The following is a 6000-nucleotide window of genomic DNA, read 5'->3' as shown; positions in this document are numbered from 1 at the left end:
TGTTTTATACCAAATAAAATTGCATTAGATAAATGCACATTCACCCACCTTCTTTGCCAGGCTAGGAAACAATTAGAGGGCAGAATCACAGTGTAGTTGTTGCTGGGTGGTTTTATTGTGCTTTAAAGGGAGATTACACTGTGATTTATGAAGGCCCTTAGATAAGGTGGTTGTATAAAGCTACGTACACACTTCCAATTATTATCGTTGGAAAACGAACGACGAACGATCCTGCACGATATCTACGAACGATCGTATAGCACCGATCCTGCACATAGAGATAACGACACGATCGTTCGTAGATATTGTACACACAATAGATACGATCGTTTAAGTGATAGAGGAACTATGTGCACGACAGGAAAGTGAACGAACGTTCGTTCATTACGCATGCTCAGACCATGGACGATCACCGAACGACCGTACACACGAACGATGTTCAACGATCGTCGTCCAATCCGATCCGCCGGTCCGGTCGTTCGTTTCCAACGAGTTTCCTCGTTCGTCGGCGCCGTTGGTTACTTTTTTACGAACGATTTTTTGCCCAATCGATCGTTCGTCGTTCGATTGGAACGATAAAAATTGGAAGTGTGTACGCACCTTTAGTTTTCTTGTTCTTTTTTTGTCCTTTTTTTATCCTCCTTTGTTGCTAGTAACACAATTTCTATCCCAGCACTCACTTACAAGGTGTGACAGCAGGCATAAAGCCCACAAGGGTGGAGGGTATGGTAGTAGTCATTTATGCAGGAAGTAAATGATGAATGACAGTAGACCATATAGGAGTACAGAGGGTATATTGGAGATAATTTTATTCAGGTTATGGGTATTGCAGGGGTAAAACATGTGCAAGAGAGGAGTGCAGAGGGTATAGAACAGTATGGAGGATATGACAATGGTCAATATATGTAAAAGAGGAATGTTGAGGATATGGTAATTAGTAGTATGTGCAGTAACGGTGTTTGAAGGGTATGACAGGAGTAGTATATACAAGGGCCCCTTTTAAGCCTTGAGTTCCATGTGTGAGGGAGGTAAATTCACAATTGACGTCTTGAGGACGCACATCACAGTCATTTGCAAAGAAGGTAAGGACCTAGCTACATGTGCAAGTTATAGCCCCATATCTTTACTAAATCAGGATTTTTACCTAAATCCCACATGCTGAGAGTCCTGACTAAACTCATCCACTTTGACCAAGTGGGGTTCATGCTTTCTAGAAAGGCCAGGGGCAATACCAGCAGACTTCTCATTTGGAGTCCCAATATGCTCCCATCCACAGACACAGAGAAAACTTTTTACCGGATGTCTTGGGCTTTCATGGGTCTAACATTGGAGCATATTGGTTTAGGATAGGTTTAGAATCCTGGATAGGCTCTCTGTATTTGTCAACAACTGTGGGAGTAAAAACTCTGAATTTGTTTTTCTCCATCTCAAACAATATGCTTTAGGAATGGAACTGGAACCACTGTTAAGAACCAGATGGCAACATGACTGATGGCAACAGGACTGACACAGTTTTCCTCTAATGAAGCTAAAAATCACCCCAAGTTGGGCATGACTTTAGATTTAGGTGTTAGATACCTAAGGTGGGGGTCTGTAAATGTTTATTTTCCAGATTTATTAGACTTTTAAGGCACAAAAAAATCATTATTCTTTACACAACATCAATTATAAAAACATAATTCATTAAATAGCAAACATGATATATCAGTTGACAATTTTTCCATAGAATATATCAATATAGATGTTTACAATGTTAACAATGTAAACTATGTGTTTCGTAAGCATTGCTTCCACAGGAGGTATGGAACATCAAAAACACAATAGTGATCAGTCTCATTAAGCTAAATCTTCATCAGGACAAAAAGTTTATATGTGTGAAAAGGGCATTCTTGTATTCTATGTTTAAAAAAAAATTTCATAACCCTTTTTTATCAGAAAGACGATCAGTTTTTAGGAAATTTGCTGCATGTCTGTGCAGTCTGCGGAGATGTCCCATGTTTCTTGAGGAAGCAATGCTTGTGAAACACGTTGAGAAATGAAAAATGGGACATTTTTGTTAACATTTATATTGATATAATCCATAGAAAAATGCTCAATGGATATCTCATGTATGCCTTTTAATGAATAATAAATTACATTTTTATAATTGATGTTGTATAAAGGATAATAACTTTTGGTGCCTTAAAAGTCCTATAAATCTGGAAAATAAACATTGTAGAAACTTTAACTATGGATGTGGCCCTTGAATTTAGTAGCTACTTCACAAATTCTTCGCAAAGGGGCGTCTCCATCTCTCCCGGTTCTTCACTATTGTAACAGATAATTGAAAATCCTCTTTTTCTTCCAGGGTGAGAGGATTCCATCTGCAGAATATTGGGTGCTTCTTGCCTTTCAGTGCTCAGCATTTGCATCATCAATCTTGGGTGGACTCCCTAGGGCTAATGGGCCACAGGGGGACGTCTCTTAGAAATCTACCCCTCGCGAGGGAGTTCTTGAGATCCCTGACAGAGTTTGAGACTCTTTGCAGTGATAGTGGCATGGTGCGACACACCCTCTCGGGTGTTTATGTATTGCTCAATGTTGCACCACCCAATTCCTCACCCTTATATCTAAGGGCATGGACCAGGCAACTGGGGGTCTCCTTTACTCCAAATCAGAGGGTCAAGATCTTCACTTTAAATCACAAGACCTTTATCAGCAGTAGGTTTCAGGAGTTGGTATACAAGATTGTTACACACTGGTACAGAATGCCAGAGTTGCTCCATAAGATAAACCCTGAGGCGTCGGATAGATGTTGGTGGTATAAGGAGGGGGTAGGCAATATGTTACATTTGTTTAGTCCCACCCTGGAATAATATTAGAAACCAGTAGTTTCAATTGCCTGGAAGATCACAAATTTCTATGTTCCTCATGATCTGGCATTCTTCCCAAACCACTATAACCATATCCCTACGAAGCAGTACAAAAAGTAAATCCTGATTATGGCAGAAAAGTCATTTATCTCCTTCTTATGGGGATAGACAGGTGCCATCCCGCTTTGTTCGAGGTATAAACACCGAATTTTACATGTCATGTTATGCTTGACAAATATTTATGGACTCTGCAGGCTATAAAGGATACTTGAACCCTGTGTAGATATGCTGGTAGTCTTGGAATGCCCCGACCCCAATTGGCATACGCACATGTACTAGGTACTGACAGCTGAGAGATTTTAGTGTTTTTCTAGAAAAACATTTTCTAATTTATTTTACAAAAAGCAAGAAAGAGTAAAACCATCATTTATGGGGTGGTGTGTGTGGCCACTTGAGAGATTGGGATCTCTTCTATCTGAACTGGTGATCATTGTCAAAGTAAAACAGTAAAAAGAAAAGTTCTCAGAATAATAAATAAGGGTAAATCTTCTACTGGGGATTCCTGTTCTGAAAACAACAAAGCTAGAAAAATACCTTAACTAAAAGATTTCCTCCAACTTCTTGTGGTGTTTGGGGCAAACAGCAATAGACATTGTTCTCAAAGCTTGCATATTATAGCATATCCAGCTTCAACTGGGAGCTCTGCAGGGTTTGGATAAGAGGGACATATTACAATGGAGACAAAGGGATGAAAAGTATCTCTTTTGGTACTCTTTGCTTTTTCCTATTTAGCACAATGGTAAACTCTTGTAGCATCTCCCTCTTCTCTGAACTTTTAGGTTAAGTTTAGACTAGTTGTATTTTACCATATGCTTTACCACCCTCTGATGCTTACTGTCAAATACTAAGCACCAGGAAATGGTACACACAGCTTGTAACCGTTAGGCTTTTTTAGACATTTGCAAACACATATACAGGTGTTTGCAAGTAGCTTTAAACGCCTAGTATAGCTTTTCTCTGTTTTTCTTTTTTTTTATTAAAACACTTGCAAACTGCATCAGTTTAGGTTTATGGGCTTTGAACACACATTGAACCCATCCCTACTGAGTTTGACCATGACTTGTGCAAACGGGGTAATGCACATACATACTAAGGGTGGATATACATGAGCTGGGTACTGAGAAGTTAACATACATGCCTGGGACTGAGCATTGAGGAGATAAGGCACATGTATTTAGGATTATGCATTGAGGGTTTATCTCACATGGGGGACAGGGGGTAATGCATCCTAGCCAGAAGCTAAAGGGTTATTTTTTTATGCTGGGGACAGGTCACTTAGGGCTAAAAGTTCATGCTATTGAAAAAGATTATATTTCTCAGACACTGAATGGGTTAATCAACATACTATACTGAGGAAAAACTAGCTGGAAAGCATTCTGCACTGGATATGGATAATGGATAATGTATGGATTGGACTGGTATGGATAATGGGAATTGTGGGGTGTGTGTGTTAGGGGCAGAACTAACACACACAAATACAATTCTGCATCACACAATGGGAAGTAACAAGAAAATTTGCCTCTTTAGAGGGGGAGGGACAGAAACTCCAGCTGAACTGAGCTTCAATTGGAAACCTCCAGATTGTGTTTGGGCTCATTGTGCAATGTCTGTGGGAAGGACATGGACAGAGATGGGACACTCTGTGATGGTAGTGTATGAGAACCCGAAAGATGGAGGAAAGATACAGGAGAGAGACCAAAGTATATGCTGCTGCTGGTAACCTGATTAGATGAAGACCAATCTGTGCCCTAGAAATGTAATATTGCTGGACAAGGACCAGTATAAGTCCAATATGCACAGTCCTAGATCTTAGAAATGATATATTATATAGGAAAGACTGGGATGATCATTTACAAAGAACTTCAATGGATAATTAATCAAGCATGTTTTTTTTTCCTTTGGGCAAGTTGATTTTTTTTTACATATAGATGGTACATCGAAAAATTGTAGTTGATCACAAAAGATAGATTTTATATATCCATTGAGAGACAGTCACAAGTGTATGTCTAGCATTAGAACTTCTTCATCTATGATTGCACCCTGCAGAGAATAATTTATGTATGTAATTGTAATGTTATAGTTATATATATATATATATATATATATATATATATATATATTGAGAAATATATTAGCAAATTTGGAGAGGAATCGTAGCTTTAAACATTTACAGATATAACACACAGCCACACATCTTAGACTGTATTCCACAGCTATTTTTTCCTTTACCCACTGGATGTGTTTGTAGTCTCATAGAGAGACACTAATGACCTGCCTAGCGCATGCTCTTTGTACTTGGTACTCCCCCTCCTCCTCCTCCTCTCATCAGCAAGTAGCTTTCTAATTCCATCCATTAATACAAACAGGGGAAGCCTTGAAAATCCAGCATCTACAGTATTTGGAAAAGACAGATAAAGAGATAGACAGAGAGATGCTTGATTGATGCTCACAATCAGGATTACAAGTCAGCAACATCAGCACCAGAAAATAGTAAACAAGGATATTGTAGCACAGAGCAGCAATCAGAATGCCTTCATTTGGGATTTTGTCACATGCAAGTTGGACAGGATATTGGGATTCCTAGCTGGACAGACCGGCTGAAAAGAAAACAACACAAAAAGGTAAGAGCACAATGGTGTGACATGAACACAATGCTTGTATGCTGACACAAGATAAGGTAAAGACAAATCCTGCTGTGATTTGGTACACCACAGTATGGAGAGGAAATGTTCTATGCATGAAACTGCTCTGTTCCATATGGCAAAGGTTTAATGCAACATGGGCACATTTACCTGAAATTATGTTACAATGCATTTCCATGATTGCCATGGCAAATTATGCAGGATGCTGCAGCCTTGGATACCAGGAAAGATTTATGTACTGTCAAACACCAGCTAATTCAGTTTGGCTTTAATAGGTTTTACATTTGCATATATAGCTTTTTTTCCTTATTGAACAGAGATCTTTGGAATCCGGAATATGCAGGTTACACCAGCTATTCCCATTGTGCTGTCAGTTTGGAAAGTAGTGAGGATGATGCATGAAAATCACTGTGTAATGTGAAAACAAAGCATCAGATTTATCAAAG

At 39.0% G+C, this 6000-nt stretch overlaps 1 protein-coding gene across 2 annotated transcripts in view; it reads left to right on the top strand.

Annotated features, from left to right (window-relative positions):
• Positions 1–5213: 5213 nt before the first annotated feature.
• Positions 5214–6000, top strand: part of PLPPR1 (phospholipid phosphatase related 1) — a 71981-nt gene continuing 71194 nt past the window's right edge. The window contains exon 1 of one of the 2 annotated variants that reach the window (XM_072404442.1): positions 5214–5533. The gene's annotated coding sequence lies outside the window, so the exon portion shown is untranslated. The remainder of the gene's footprint in view (positions 5534–6000) is intronic. The other variant, XM_072404444.1, reaches the window with a different exon arrangement.

This window comes from Pyxicephalus adspersus, chromosome 3 (assembly GCF_032062135.1).
Source record: "Pyxicephalus adspersus chromosome 3, UCB_Pads_2.0, whole genome shotgun sequence".
Lineage (NCBI taxonomy): Eukaryota > Metazoa > Chordata > Amphibia > Anura > Pyxicephalidae > Pyxicephalus > Pyxicephalus adspersus.
Note: the sequence above shows the minus strand (reverse complement) of the source record. Positions and strands in the feature narration are given on the sequence as shown.